We start from the raw sequence: 16,976 nt of genomic DNA on the forward strand, positions 1-16,976 counted from the left end.
GATCGGTGGCAATACCCCTAGTGTCTCTACAGATCTAATCAGGTAATAGACACATCTTGGGGACTCTTCCCATCTTTTACACTTCACCTGCGTTATTCCAGGCTAATGTGGATGAATTTATATGGAAGAGTGCTCAACAATGATCAAAGAAGGGGAAAATGTGTAAGGAAATTAAGATGATCATTGCTGACCACCACATCACCCGCCATATTGTAACAGTATCAGCCATTCCAAATCTGATGTCTATTTTGTGTAAGAAAAGGATTGCTCTTATATAGATTTTAGTAAACAAATCTGTAAAGCAAGAAGGAAGGTTATAGGATAGGGCCTAATTCAAACAGGTATCCAATACTAAAGATAGGATGACTAGCGCCGAGTAGGTTAGCATAGTGTAGTTTAGTGTAGGGCCTGCCCTAAAAGAGTCTACCTTGTCGTGGTGGGCAGGCTTGTAATCTTTTGGTTAAAATTGACAAAAGAGTAGAAAGAATCAATTCTCTAGACAGTTTCACTTTTGACCATTTGATTCAACTAAAAGACTCTTAGATTTATTACGGACAGAAAATAAAAATACATATATAGATAGATATCTTTCTATCTATATATATATATATATAAACAAAAAGATACAGACAGTTACAGGTATATATTATATATATCACGTTGGTTTGCATGTTTGTTTGCATGTTGGTAGTATTTTAATTTTTGTCGCTTTCATGTTGAGAAGATTTCTATGATCTACAAGTTAGCCTGCCTGTGTATACATCTTGTTGAGTGAACGAAGATACACGGCCTTTAAAAGGTAGGCTAGTAAGGGACAAATGTATGTGCATCCATCTGCACTGGGGGATCAGTAAATTGTATTGAGTCATCTTGAATTGTATTGTAAATGTACTGTCTCCTTTTAAAGTTCTGCATATACTGTTGTTGCTTTAGAAATCCTTAATAATAGTACTGTACAGCTTGGTAAAGAAATCTGGAAAGTAAGAAGGCTGACTGATGTTTAGGGTGATGTTGGAAAGATGCTATTCAGTGTGTGAAGGGGGCAACTTGATTGGCCAGGCCACGAGTCTGGAGATTTCTCTGCTGACCCATAGCTTTTGATGAGATCTCTGGATAGGGTACCGCCTTCATCTTTGGGTCCTTATGCTGTACCGGCTGGAGGGGGGTTGGGGATCGGCCTCCCGCTACTTGAAGGAGGGACCTTCAGGAGGAATGTCAACTTAACCCGCTCAAATCTCAGTGTCAGGTTAGTGAAAGAAACCTGGAGTTTGCAGCTGGATGTTGGTTTGCACCTGGAACCCACCCGGAGCTGGACGCCACCAGTTGGGCCAGAATAAGAAGCACTGAATTTATCTTATTTCATATTTAGTTAGAGTGTGAGCTTTTGTAAAGCTGGATGATTGTTTAAAGGCTTTGTACTATTCCTTTCCATTCCTGGCGGGGACATGTCTCCGATCTCTATGAGAACTTACCTGTCTAGGTCTGTGTGAAGACAGGAAAGGACACTGCCTTTTAATTGGTAGGCTAGTAAGGGACAAATGTATGTGCATCCATCTGCATTAGAGGATCAGTAGGTGAGAATATGTGTGGAAGATCGGTGGCAATACAACTAGTGTCTCTACAGATCTAATCAGGTAATAGACACATCTTGGGGACTCTTCCCATCTTTTACACTTCACCTGCGTTATTCCAGGCTAATGTGGATGAATTTATATGGAAGAGTGCTCAACAATGATCAAAGAAGGGGAAAATGTGTAAGGAAATTAAGATGATCATTGCTGACCATCACATCACCCGCCATATTGTAACAGTATCAGCCATTCCAAATCTGATGTCTATTTTGTGTAAGAAAAGGATTGCTCTTATGTAGATTTTAGTAAACAAATCTGTAAAGCAAGAAGGAAGGTTATAGGATAGGGCCTAATTCAAACAGGTATCCAATACTAAAGATAGGATGACTAGCATCGAGTAGGTTAGCATAGTGTAGTTTAGTGTAGGGCCTGCCCTAAAAGAGTCTACCTTGTCGTAGTGGGCAGGCTTGTAATCTTTTGGTTAAAATTGACAAAAGAGTAGAAATAATCAATTCTCTAGACAGTTTCACTTTTGACCTTTTGATTCAACTAAAAGACTCTTAGATTTATTACGGACAGAAAATAAAAATACATATATAGATAGATATCTTTCTATCTATATATATATATAAACAAAAAGATACAGACAGTTACAGGTATATATTATATATATCACGTTGGTTTGCATGTTTGTTTGCATGTTGGTAGTATTTTAATTTTTGTCGCTTTCATGTTGAGAAGATTTCTATGATCTACAAGTTAGCTTGCCTGTGTATACATCTTGTTGAGTGAACGAAGATACACGGCCTTTAAAAGGTAGGCTAGTAAGGGACAAATGTATGTGCATCCATCTGCACTGGGGGATCAGTAAATTGTATTGAGTCATCTTGAAATGTATTGTAAATGTACTGTCTCCTTTTAAAGTTCTGCATATACTGTTGTTGCTTTAGAAATCCTTAATAATAGTACTGTACAGCTTGGTAAAGAAATCTGGAAAGTAAGAAGGCTGACTGATGTTTAGGGTGATGTTGGAAAGATGCTATTCAGTGTGTGAAGGGGGCAACTTGATTGGCAAGGCCACGAGTCTGGAGATTTCTCTGCTGACCCATAGCTTTTGATGAGATCTCTGGATAGGGTACCGCCTTCATCTTTGGGTCCTTATGCTGTACCGGCTGGAGGGGGGTTGGGGATCGGCCTCCCGCTACTTGAAGGAGGGACCTTCAGGAGGAATGTCAACTTAACCCGCTCAAATCTCAGTGTCAGGTTAGTGAAAGAAACCTGGAGTTTGCAGCTGGATGTTGGTTTGCACCTGGAACCCACCCGGAGCTGGACGCCACCAGTTGGGCCAGAATAAGAAGCACTGAATTTATCTTATTTCATATTTAGTTAGAGTGTGAGCTTTTGTAAAGCTGGATGATTGTTTAAAGGCTTTGTACTATTCCTTTCCATTCCTGGCGGGGACATGTCTCCGATCTCTATGAGAACTTACCTGTCTAGGTCTGTGTGAAGACAGGAAAGGACACTGCCTTTTAATTGGTAGGCTAGTAAGGGACAAATGTATGTGCATCCATCTGCATTAGAGGATCAGTAGGTGAGAATATGTGTGGAAGATCGGTGGCAATACAACTAGTGTCTCTACAGATCTAATCAGGTAATAGACACATCTTGGGGACTCTTCCCATCTTTTACACTTCACCTGCGTTATTCCAGGCTAATGTGGATGAATTTATATGGAAGAGTGCTCAACAATGATCAAAGAAGGGGAAAATGTGTAAGGAAATTAAGATGATCATTGCTGACCACCACATCACCCGCCATATTGTAACAGTATCAGCCATTCCAAATCTGATGTCTATTTTGTGTAAGAAAAGGATTGTTCTTATGTAGATTTTAGTAAACAAATCTGTAAAGCAAGAAGGAAGGTTATAGGATAGGGCCTAATTCAAACAGGTATCCAATACTAAAGATAGGATGACTAGCATCGAGTAGGTTAGCATAGTATAGTTTAGTGTAGGGCCTGCCCTAAAAGAGTCTACCTTGTCGTAGTGGGCAGGCTTGTAATCTTTTGGTTAAAATTGACAAAAGAGTAGAAAGAATCAATTCTCTAGACAGTTTCACTTTTGACCATTTGATTCAACTAAAAGACTCTTAGATTTATTACGGACAGAAAATAAAAATACATATATAGATAGATATCTTTCTATCTATATATATATATAAACAAAAAGATACAGACAGTTACAGGTATATATTATATATATCACGTTGGTTTGCATGTTTGTTTGCATGTTGGTAGTATTTTAATTTTTGTCGCTTTCATGTTGAGAAGATTTCTATGATCTACAAGTTAGCCTGCCTGTGTATACATCTTGTTGAGTGAATGAAGATACACGGCCTTTAAAAGGTAGGCTAGTAAGGGACAAATGTATGTGCATCCATCTGCACTGGGGGATCAGTAAATTGTATTGAGTCATCTTGAATTGTATTGTAAATGTACTGTCTCCTTTTAAAGTTCTGCATATACTGTTGTTGCTTTAGAAATCCTTAATAATAGTAATGTACAGCTTGGTAAAGAAATCTGGAAAGTAAGAAGGCTGACTGATGTTTAGGGTGATGTTGGAAAGATGCTATTCAGTGTGTGAAGGGGGCAACTTGATTGGCCAGGCCACGAGTCTGGAGATTTCTCTGCTGACCCATAGCTTTTGATGAGATCTCTGGATAGGGTACCGCCTTCATCTTTGGGTCCTTATGCTGTACCGGCTGGAGGGGGGTTGGGGATCGGCCTCCCGCTACTTGAAGGAGGGACCTTCAGGAGGAATGTCAACTTAACCCGCTCAAATCTCAGTGTCAGGTTAGTGAAAGAAACCTGGAGTTTGCAGCTGGATGTTGGTTTGCACCTGGAACCCACCCGGAGCTGGACGCCACCAGTTGGGCCAGAATAAGAAGCACTGAATTTATCTTATTTCATATTTAGTTAGAGTGTGAGCTTTTGTAAAGCTGGATGATTGTTTAAAGGCTTTGTACTATTCCTTTCCATTCCTGGCGGGGACATGTCTCCGATCTCTATGAGAACTTACCTGTCTAGGTCTGTGTGAAGACAGGAAAGGACACTGCCTTTTAATTGGTAGGCTAGTAAGGGACAAATGTATGTGCATCCATCTGCATTAGAGGATCAGTAGGTGAGAATATGTGTGGAAGATTGGTGGCAATACCCCTAGTGTCTCTACAGATCTAATCAGGTAATAGACACATCTTGGGGACTCTTCCCATCTTTTACACTTCACCTGCGTTATTCCAGGCTAATGTGGATGAATTTATATGGAAGAGTGCTCAACAATGATCAAAGAAGGGGAAAATGTGTAAGGAAATTAAGATGATCATTGCTGACCACCACATCACCCGCCATATTGTAACAGTATCAGCCATTCCAAATCTGATGTCTATTTTGTGTAAGAAAAGGATTGCTCTTATGTAGATTTTAGTAAACAAATCTGTAAAGCAAGAAGGAAGGTTATAGGATAGGGCCTAATTCAAACAGGTATCCAATACTAAAGATAGGATGACTAGCATCGAGTAGGTTAGCATAGTGTAGTTTAGTGTAGGGCCTGCCCTAAAAGAGTCTACCTTGTCGTGGTGGGCAGGCTTGTAATCTTTTGGTTAAAATTGACAAAAGAGTAGAAATAATCAATTCTCTAGACAGTTTCACTTTTGACCATTTGATTCAACTAAAAGACTCTTAGATTTATTACGGACAGAAAATAAAAATACATATATAGATAGATATCTTTCTATCTATCTATATATATATATATATATATTAACAAAAAGATACAGACAGTTACAGGTATATATTATATATATCACGTTGGTTTGCATGTTTGTTTGCATGTTGGTAGTATTTTATTTTTTGTCGCTTTCATGTTGAGAAGATTTCTATGATCTACAAGTTAGCCTGCCTGTGTATACATCTTGTTGAGTGAACGAAGATACACGGCCTTTAAAAGGTAGGCTAGTAAGGGACAAATGTATGTGCATCCATCTGCACTGGGGGATCAGTAAATTGTATTGAGTCATCTTGAATTGTATTGTAAATGTACTGTCTCCTTTTAAAGTTCTGCATATACTGTTGTTGCTTTAGAAATCCTTAATAATAGTAATGTACAGCTTGGTAAAGAAATCTGGAAAGTAAGAAGGCTGACTGATGTTTAGGGTGATGTTGGAAAGATGCTATTCAGTGTGTGAAGGGGGCAACTTGATTGGCCAGGCCACGAGTCTGGAGATTTCTCTGCTGACCCATAGCTTTTGATGAGATCTCTGGATAGGGTACCGCCTTCATCTTTGGGTCCTTATGCTGTACCGGCTGGAGGGGGGTTGGGGATCGGCCTCCCGCTACTTGAAGGAGGGACCTTCAGGAGGAATGTCAACTTAACCCGCTCAAATCTCAGTGTCAGGTTAGTGAAAGAAACCTGGAGTTTGCAGCTGGATGTTGGTTTGCACCTGGAACCCACCCGGAGCTGGACGCCACCAGTTGGGCCAGAATAAGAAGCACTGAATTTATCTTATTTCATATTTAGTTAGAGTGTGAGCTTTTGTCAAGCTGGATGATTGTTTAAAGGCTTTGTACTATTCCTTTCCATTCCTGGCGGGGACATGTCTCCGATCTCTATGAGAACTTACCTGTCTAGGTCTGTGTGAAGACAGGAAAGGACACTGCCTTTTAATTGGTAGGCTAGTAAGGGACAAATGTATGTGCATCCATCTGCATTAGAGGATCAGTAGGTGAGAATATGTGTGGAAGATTGGTGGCAATACCCCTAGTGTCTCTACAGATCTAATCAGGTAATAGACACATCTTGGGGACTCTTCCCATCTTTTACACTTCACCTGCGTTATTCCAGGCTAATGTGGATGAATTTATATGGAAGAGTGCTCAACAATGATCAAAGAAGGGGAAAATGTGTAAGGAAATTAAGATGATCATTGCTGACCACCACATCACCCGCCATATTGTAACAGTATCAGCCATTCCAAATCTGATGTCTATTTTGTGTAAGAAAAGGATTGCTCTTATGTAGATTTTAGTAAACAAATCTGTAAAGCAAGAAGGAAGGTTATAGGATAGGGCCTAATTCAAACAGGTATCCAATACTAAAGATAGGATGACTAGCATCGAGTAGGTTAGCATAGTGTAGTTTAGTTTAGGGCCTGCCCTAAAAGAGTCTACCTTGTCGTGGTGGGCAGGCTTGTAATCTTTTGGTTAAAATTGACAAAAGAGTAGAAATAATCAATTCTCTAGACAGTTTCACTTTTGACCATTTGATTCAACTAAAAGACTCTTAGATTTATTACGGACAGAAAATAAAAATACATATATAGATAGATATCTTTCTATCTATATATATATATAAACAAAAAGATACAGACAGTTACAGGTATATATTATATATATCACGTTGGTTTGCATGTTTGTTTGCATGTTGGTAGTATTTTAATTTTTGTCGCTTTCATGTTGAGAAGATTGCTATGATCTACAAGTTAGCCTGCCTGTGTATACATCTTGTTGAGTGAACGAAGATACACGTCCTTTAAAAGGTAGGCTAGTAAGGGACAAATGTATGTGCATCCATCTGCACTGGGGGATCAGTAAATTGTATTGAGTCATCTTGAATTGTATTGTAAATGTACTGTCTCCTTTTAAAGTTCTGCATATACTGTTGTTGCTTTAGAAATCCTTAATAATAGTACTGTACAGCTTGGTAAAGAAATCTGGAAAGTAAGAAGGCTGACTGATGTTTAGGGTGATGTTGGAAAGATGCTATTCAGTGTGTGAAGGGGGCAACTTGATTGGCCAGGCCACGAGTCTGGAGATTTCTCTGCTGACCCATAGCTTTTGATGAGATCTCTGGATAGGGTACCGCCTTCATCTTTGGGTCCTTATGCTGTACCGGCTGGAGGGGGGTTGGGGATCGGCCTCCCGCTACTTGAAGGAGGGACCTTCAGGAGGAATGTCAACTTAACCCGCTCAAATCTCAGTGTCAGGTTAGTGAAAGAAACCTGGAGTTTGCAGCTGGATGTTGGTTTGCACCTGGAACCCACCCGGAGCTGGACGCCACCAGTTGGGCCAGAATAAGAAGCACTGAATTTATCTTATTTCATATTTAGTTAGAGTGTGAGCTTTTGTAAAGCTTGATGATTGTTTAAAGGCTTTGTACTATTCCTTTCCATTCCTGGCGGGGACATGTCTCCGATCTCTATGAGAACTTCCCTGTCTAGGTCTGTGTGAAGACAGGAAAGGACACTGCCTTTTAATTGGTAGGCTAGTAAGGGACAAATGTATGTGCATCCATCTGCATTAGAGGATCAGTAGGTGAGAATATGTGTGGAAGATCGGTGGCAATACCCCTAGTGTCTCTACAGATCTAATCAGGTAATAGACACATCTTGGGGACTCTTCCCATCTTTTACACTTCACCTGCGTTATTCCAGGCTAATGTGGATGAATTTATATGGAAGAGTGCTCAACAATGATCAAAGAAGGGGAAAATGTGTAAGGAAATTAAGATGATCATTGCTGACCACCACATCACCCGCCATATTGTAACAGTATCAGCCATTCCAAATCTGATGTCTATTTTGTGTAAGAAAAGGATTGCTCTTATGTAGATTTTAGTAAACAAATCTGTAAAGCAAGAAGGAAGGTTATAGGATAGGGCCTAATTCAAACAGGTATCCAATACTAAAGATAGGATGACTAGCATCGAGTAGGTTAGCATAGTGTAGTTTAGTGTAGGGCCTGCCCTAAAAGAGTCTACCTTGTCGTGGTGGGCAGGCTTGTAATCTTTTGGTTAAAATTGACAAAAGAGTAGAAAGAATCAATTCTCTAGACAGTTTCACTTTTGACCATTTGATTCAACTAAAAGACTCTTAGATTTATTACGGACAGAAAATAAAAATACATATATAGATAGATATCTTTCTATCTATATATATATATATATATATATATATATATATATATATAAACAAAAAGATACAGACAGTTACAGGTATATATTATATATATCACGTTGGTTTGCATGTTTGTTTGCATGTTGGTAGTATTTTAATTTTTGTCGCTTTCATGTTAAGAAGATTTCTATGATCTACAAGTTAGCCTGCCTGTTTATACATCTTGTTGAGTGAACGAAGATACACGGCCTTTAAAAGGTAGGCTAGTAAGGGACAAATGTATGTGCATCCATCTGCACTGGGGGATCAGTAAATTGTATTGAGTCATCTTGAATTGTATTGTAAATGTACTGTCTCCTTTTAAAGTTCTGCATATACTGTTGTTGCTTTAGAAATCCTTAATAATAGTACTGTACAGCTTGGTAAAGAAATCTGGAAAGTAAGAAGGCTGACTGATGTTTAGGGTGATGTTGGAAAGATGCTATTCAGTGTGTGAAGGGGGCAACTTGATTGGCCAGGCCACGAGTCTGGAGATTTCTCTGCTGACCCATAGCTTTTGATGAGATCTCTGGATAGGGTACCGCCTTCATCTTTGGGTCCTTATGCTGTACCGGCTGGAGGGGGGTTGGGGATCGGCCTCCCGCTACTTGAAGGAGGGACCTTCAGGAGGAATGTCAACTTAACCCGCTCAAATCTCAGTGTCAGGTTAGTGAAAGAAACCTGGAGTTTGCAGCTGGATGTTGGTTTGCACCTGGAACCCACCCGGAGCTGGACGCCACCAGTTGGGCCAGAATAAGAAGCACTGAATTTATCTTATTTCATATTTAGTTAGAGTGTGAGCTTTTGTAAAGCTGGATGATTGTTTAAAGGCTTTGTACTATTCCTTTCCATTCCTGGCGGGGACATGTCTCCGATCTCTATGAGAACTTACCTGTCTAGGTCTGTGTGAAGACAGGAAAGGACACTGCCTTTTAATTGGTAGGCTAGTAAGGGACAAATGTATGTGCATCCATCTGCATTAGAGGATCAGTAGGTGAGAATATGTGTGGAAGATCGGTGGCAATACAACTAGTGTCTCTACAGATCTAATCAGGTAATAGACACATCTTGGGGACTCTTCCCATCTTTTACACTTCACCTGCGTTATTCCAGGCTAATGTGGATGAATTTATATGGAAGAGTGCTCAACAATGATCAAAGAAGGGGAAAATGTGTAAGGAAATTAAGATGATCATTGCTGACCACCACATCACCCGCCATATTGTAACAGTATCAGCCATTCCAAATCTGATGTCTATTTTGTGTAAGAAAAGGATTGCTCTTATGTAGATTTTAGTAAACAAATCTGTAAAGCAAGAAGGAAGGTTATAGGATAGGGCCTAATTCAAACAGGTATCCAATACTAAAGATAGGATGACTAGCATCGAGTAGGTTAGCATAGTGTAGTTTAGTGTAGGGCCTGCCCTAAAAGAGTCTACCTTGTCGTAGTGGGCAGGCTTGTAATCTTTTGGTTAAAATTGACAAAAGAGTAGAAATAATCAATTCTCTAGACAGTTTCACTTTTGACCTTTTGATTCAACTAAAAGACTCTTAGATTTATTACGGATAGAAAATAAAAATACATATATAGATAGATATCTTTCTATCTATATATATATATAAAGAAAAAGATACAGACAGTTACAGGTATATATTATATATATCACGTTGGTTTGCATGTTTGTTTGCATGTTGGTAGTATTTTAATTTTTGTCGCTTTCATGTTGAGAAGATTTCTATGATCTACAAGTTAGCCTGCCTGTGTATACATCTTGTTGAGTGAACGAAGATACACGGCCTTTAAAAGGTAGGCTAGTAAGGGACAAATGTATGTGCATCCATCTGCACTGGGGGATCAGTAAATTGTATTGAGTCATCTTGAATTGTATTGTAAATGTACTGTCTCCTTTTAAAGTTCTGCATATACTGTTGTTGCTTTAGAAATCCTTAATAATAGTACTGTACAGCTTGGTAAAGAAATCTGGAAAGTAAGAAGGCTGACTGATGTTTAGGGTGATGTTGGAAAGATGCTATTCAGTGTGTGAAGGGGGCAACTTGATTGGCCAGGCCACGAGTCTGGAGATTTCTCTGCTGACCCATAGCTTTTGATGAGATCTCTGGATAGGGTACCGCCTTCATCTTTGGGTCCTTATGCTGTACCGGCTGGAGGGGGGTTGGGGATCGGCCTCCCGCTACTTGAAGGAGGGACCTTCAGGAGGAATGTCAACTTAACCCGCTCAAATCTCAGTGTCAGGTTAGTGAAAGAAACCTGGAGTTTGCAGCTGGATGTTGGTTTGCACCTGGAACCCACCCGGAGCTGGACGCCACCAGTTGGGCCAGAATAAGAAGCACTGAATTTATCTTATTTCATATTTAGTTAGAGTGTGAGCTTTTGTAAAGCTTGATGATTGTTTAAAGGCTTTGTACTATTCCTTTCCATTCCTGGCGGGGACATGTCTCCGATCTCTATGAGAACTTACCTGTCTAGGTCTGTGTGAAGACAGGAAAGGACACTGCCTTTTAATTGGTAGGCTAGTAAGGGACAAATGTATGTGCATCCATCTGCATTAGAGGATCAGTAGGTGAGAATATGTGTGGAAGATCGGTGGCAATACCCCTAGTGTCTCTACAGATCTAATCAGGTAATAGACACATCTTGGGGACTCTTCCCATCTTTTACACTTCACCTGCGTTATTCCAGGCTAATGTGGATGAATTTATATGGAAGAGTGCTCAACAATGATCAAAGAAGGGGAAAATGTGTAAGGAAATTAAGATGATCATTGCTGACCACCACATCACCCGCCATATTGTAACAGTATCAGCCATTCCAAATCTGATGTCTATTTTGTGTAAGAAAAGGATTGCTCTTATGTAGATTTTAGTAAACAAATCTGTAAAGCAAGAAGGAAGGTTATAGGATAGGGCCTAATTCAAACAGGTATCCAATACTAAAGATAGGATGACTAGCATCGAGTAGGTTAGCATAGTGTAGTTTAGTGTAGGGCCTGCCCTAAAAGAGTCTACCTTGTCGTGGTGGGCAGGCTTGTAATCTTTTGGTTAAAATTGACAAAAGAGTAGAAAGAATCAATTCTCTAGACAGTTTCACTTTTGACCATTTGATTCAACTAAAAGACTCTTAGATTTATTACGGACAGAAAATAAAAATACATATATAGATAGATATCTTTCTATCTATATATATATATATAAACAAAAAGATACAGACAGTTACAGGTATATATTATATATATCACGTTGGTTTGCATGTTTGTTTGCATGTTGGTAGTATTTTAATTTTTGTCGCTTTCATGTTGAGAAGATTTCTATGATCTACAAGTTAGCCTGCCTGTGTATACATCTTGTTGAGTGAACGAAGATACACGGCCTTTAAAAGGTAGGCTAGTAAGGGACAAATGTATGTGCATCCATCTGCACTGGGGGATCAGTAAATTGTATTGAGTCATCTTGAATTGTATTGTAAATGTACTGTCTCCTTTTAAAGTTCTGCATATACTGTTGTTGCTTTAGAAATCCATAATAATAGTACTGTACAGCTTGGTAAAGAAATCTGGAAAGTAAGAAGGCTGACTGATGTTTAGGGTGATGTTGGAAAGATGCTATTCAGTGTGTGAAGGGGGCAACTTGATTGGCCAGGCCACGAGTCTGGAGATTTCTCTGCTGACCCATAGCTTTTGATGAGATCTCTGGATAGGGTACCGCCTTCATCTTTGGGTCCTTATGCTGTACCGGCTGGAGGGGGGTTGGGGATCGGCCTCCCGCTACTTGAAGGAGGGACCTTCAGGAGGAATGTCAACTTAACCCGCTCAAATCTCAGTGTCAGGTTAGTGAAAGAAACCTGGAGTTTGCAGCTGGATGTTGGTTTGCACCTGGAACCCACCCGGAGCTGGACGCCACCAGTTGGGCCAGAATAAGAAGCACTGAATTTATCTTATTTCATATTTAGTTAGAGTGTGAGCTTTTGTAAAGCTGGATGATTGTTTAAAGGCTTTGTACTATTCCTTTCCATTCCTGGCGGGGACATGTCTCCGATCTCTATGAGAACTTACCTGTCTAGGTCTGTGTGAAGACAGGAAAGGACACTGCCTTTTAATTGGTAGGCTAGTAAGGGACAAATGTATGTGCATCCATCTGCATTAGAGGATCAGTAGGTGAGAATATGTGTGGAAGATCGGTGGCAATACAACTAGTGTCTCTACAGATCTAATCAGGTAATAGACACATCTTGGGGACTCTTCCCATCTTTTACACTTCACCTGCGTTATTCCAGGCTAATGTGGATGAATTTATATGGAAGAGTGCTCAACAATGATCAAAGAAGGGGAAAATGTGTAAGGAAATTAAGATGATCATTGCTGACCACCACATCACCCGCCATATTGTAACAGTATCAGCCATTCCAAATCTGATGTCTATTTTGTGTAAGAAAAGGATTGCTCTTATGTAGATTTTAGTAAACAAATCTGTAAAGCAAGAAGGAAGGTTATAGGATAGGGCCTAATTCAAACAGGTATCCAATACTAAAGATAGGATGACTAGCATCGAGTAGGTTAGCATAGTGTAGTTTAGTGTAGGGCCTGCCCTAAAAGAGTCTACCTTGTCGTAGTGGGCAGGCTTGTAATCTTTTGGTTAAAATTGACAAAAGAGTAGAAATAATCAATTCTCTAGACAGTTTCACTTTTGACCTTTTGATTCAACTAAAAGACTCTTAGATTTATTACGGACAGAAAATAAAAATACATATATAGATAGATATCTTTCTATCTATATATATATATATAAACAAAAAGATACAGACAGTTACAGGTATATATTATATATATCACGTTGGTTTGCATGTTTGTTTGCATGTTGGTAGTATTTTAATTTTTGTCGCTTTCATGTTGAGAAGATTTCTATGATCTACAAGTTAGCCTGCCTGTGTATACATCTTGTTGAGTGAACGAAGATACACGGCCTTTAAAAGGTAGGCTAGTAAGGGACAAATGTATGTGCATCCATCTGCACTGGGGGATCAGTAAATTGTATTGAGTCATCTTGAAATGTATTGTAAATGTACTGTCTCCTTTTAAAGTTCTGCATATACTGTTGTTGCTTTAGAAATCCTTAATAATAGTACTGTACAGCTTGGTAAAGAAATCTGGAAAGTAAGAAGGCTGACTGATGTTTAGGGTGATGTTGGAAAGATGCTATTCAGTGTGTGAAGGGGGCAACTTGATTGGCCAGGCCACGAGTCTGGAGATTTCTCTGCTGACCCATAGCTTTTGATGAGATCTCTGGATAGGGTACCGCCTTCATCTTTGGGTCCTTATGCTGTACCGGCTGGAGGGGGGTTGGGGATCGGCCTCCCGCTACTTGAAGGAGGGACCTTCAGGAGGAATGTCAACTTAACCCGCTCAAATCTCAGTGTCAGGTTAGTGAAAGAAACCTGGAGTTTGCAGCTGGATGTTGGTTTGCACCTGGAACCCACCCGGAGCTGGACGCCACCAGTTGGGCCAGAATAAGAAGCACTGAATTTATCTTATTTCATATTTAGTTAGAGTGTGAGCTTTTGTAAAGCTGGATGATTGTTTAAAGGCTTTGTACTATTCCTTTCCATTCCTGGCGGGGACATGTCTCCGATCTCTATGAGAACTTACCTGTCTAGGTCTGTGTGAAGACAGGAAAGGACACTGCCTTTTAATTGGTAGGCTAGTAAGGGACAAATGTATGTGCATCCATCTGCATTAGAGGATCAGTAGGTGAGAATATGTGTGGAAGATCGGTGGCAATACAACTAGTGTCTCTACAGATCTAATCAGGTAATAGACACATCTTGGGGACTCTTCCCATCTTTTACACTTCACCTGCGTTATTCCAGGCTAATGTGGATGAATTTATATGGAAGAGTGCTCAACAATGATCAAAGAAGGGGAAAATGTGTAAGGAAATTAAGATGATCATTGCTGACCACCACATCACCCGCCATATTGTAACAGTATCAGCCATTCCAAATCTGATGTCTATTTTGTGTAAGAAAAGGATTGTTCTTATGTAGATTTTAGTAAACAAATCTGTAAAGCAAGAAGGAAGGTTATAGGATAGGGCCTAATTCAAACAGGTATCCAATACTAAAGATAGGATGACTAGCATCGAGTAGGTTAGCATAGTATAGTTTAGTGTAGGGCCTGCCCTAAAAGAGTCTACCTTGTCGTAGTGGGCAGGCTTGTAATCTTTTGGTTAAAATTGACAAAAGAGTAGAAATAATCAATTCTCTAGACAGTTTCACTTTTGACCATTTGATTCAACTAAAAGACTCTTAGATTTATTACGGACAGAAAATAAAAATACATATATAGATAGATATCTTTCTATCTATATATATATATAAACAAAAAGATACAGACAGTTACAGGTATATATTATATATATCACGTTGGTTTGCATGTTTGTTTGCATGTTGGTAGTATTTTAATTTTTGTCGCTTTCATGTTGAGAAGATTTCTATGATCTACAAGTTAGCCTGCCTGTGTATACATCTTGTTGAGTGAACGAAGATACACGGCCTTTAAAAGGTAGGCTAGTAAGGGACAAATGTATGTGCATCCATCTGCACTGGGGGATCAGTAAATTGTATTGAGTCATCTTGAATTGTATTGTAAATGTACTGTCTCCTTTTAAAGTTCTGCATATACTGTTGTTGCTTTAGAAATCCTTAATAATAGTAATGTACAGCTTGGTAAAGAAATCTGGAAAGTAAGAAGGCTGACTGATGTTTAGGGTGATGTTGGAAAGATGCTATTCAGTGTGTGAAGGGGGCAACTTGATTGGCCAGGCCACGAGTCTGGAGATTTCTCTGCTGACCCATAGCTTTTGATGAGATCTCTGGATAGGGTACCGCCTTCATCTTTGGGTCCTTATGCTGTACCGGCTGGAGGGGGGTTGGGGATCGGCCTCCCGCTACTTGAAGGAGGGACCTTCAGGAGGAATGTCAACTTAACCCGCTCAAATCTCAGTGTCAGGTTAGTGAAAGAAACCTGGAGTTTGCAGCTGGATGTTGGTTTGCACCTGGAACCCACCCGGAGCTGGACGCCACCAGTTGGGCCAGAATAAGAAGCACTGAATTTATCTTATTTCATATTTAGTTAGAGTGTGAGCTTTTGTAAAGCTGGATGATTGTTTAAAGGCTTTGTACTATTCCTTTCCATTCCTGGCGGGGACATGTCTCCGATCTCTATGAGAACTTACCTGTCTAGGTCTGTGTGAAGACAGGAAAGGACACTGCCTTTTAATTGGTAGGCTAGTAAGGGACAAATGTATGTGCATCCATCTGCATTAGAGGATCAGTAGGTGAGAATATGTGTGGAAGATCGGTGGCAATACCCCTAGTGTCTCTACAGATCTAATCAGGTAATAGACACATCTTGGGGACTCTTCCCATCTTTTACACTTCACCTGCGTTATTCCAGGCTAATGTGGATGAATTTATATGGAAGAGTGCTCAACAATGATCAAAGAAGGGGAAAATGTGTAAGGAAATTAAGATGATCATTGCTGACCACCACATCACCCGCCATATTGTAACAGTATCAGCCATTCCAAATCTGATGTCTATTTTGTGTAAGAAAAGGATTGCTCTTATGTAGATTTTAGTAAACAAATCTGTAAAGCAAGAAGGAAGGTTATAGGATAGGGCCTAATTCAAACAGGTATCCAATACTAAAGATAGGATGACTAGCATCGAGTAGGTTAGCATAGTGTAGTTTAGTGTAGGGCCTGCCCTAAAAGAGTCTACCTTGTCGTGGTGGGCAGGCTTGTAATCTTTTGGTTAAAATTGACAAAAGAGTAGAAATAATCAATTCTCTAGACAGTTTCACTTTTGACCATTTGATTCAACTAAAAGACTCTTAGATTTATTACGGACAGAAAATAAAAATACATATATAGATAGATATCTTTCTATCTATATATATATATAAACAAAAAGATACAGACAGTTACAGGTATATATTATATATATCACGTTGGTTTGCATGTTTGTTTGCATGTTGGTAGTATTTTAATTTTTGTCGCTTTCATGTTGAGAAGATTTCTATGATCTACAAGTTAGCCTGCCTGTGTATACATCTTGTTGAGTGAACGAAGATACACGGCCTTTAAAAGGTAGGCTAGTAAGGGACAAATGTATGTGCATCCATCTGCACTGGGGGATCAGTAAATTGTATTGAGTCATCTTGAATTGTATTGTAAATGTACTGTCTCCTTTTAAAGTTCTGCATATACTGTTGTTGCTTTAGAAATCCTTAATAATAGTAATGTACAGCTTGGTAAAGAAATCTGGAAAGTAAGAAGGCTGACTGATGTTTAGGGTGATGTTGGAAAGATGCTATTCAGTGTGTGAAGGGGGCAACTTGATTG

General features: G+C 39.5%; 1 long non-coding RNA gene across 1 annotated transcript in view; it reads left to right on the plus strand.

The window, feature by feature from the left end:
- The window catches only part of LOC141121500 (uncharacterized), a 1,788,704-nt gene that overhangs the window by 152,674 nt on the left and 1,619,054 nt on the right, over positions 1 to 16,976 (plus strand). The window lies entirely within an intron of this gene.

The sequence above is a fragment of the Aquarana catesbeiana genome, unplaced genomic scaffold, assembly GCF_042186555.1.
Source record: "Aquarana catesbeiana isolate 2022-GZ unplaced genomic scaffold, ASM4218655v1 unanchor211, whole genome shotgun sequence".
NCBI lineage: Eukaryota > Metazoa > Chordata > Amphibia > Anura > Ranidae > Aquarana > Aquarana catesbeiana.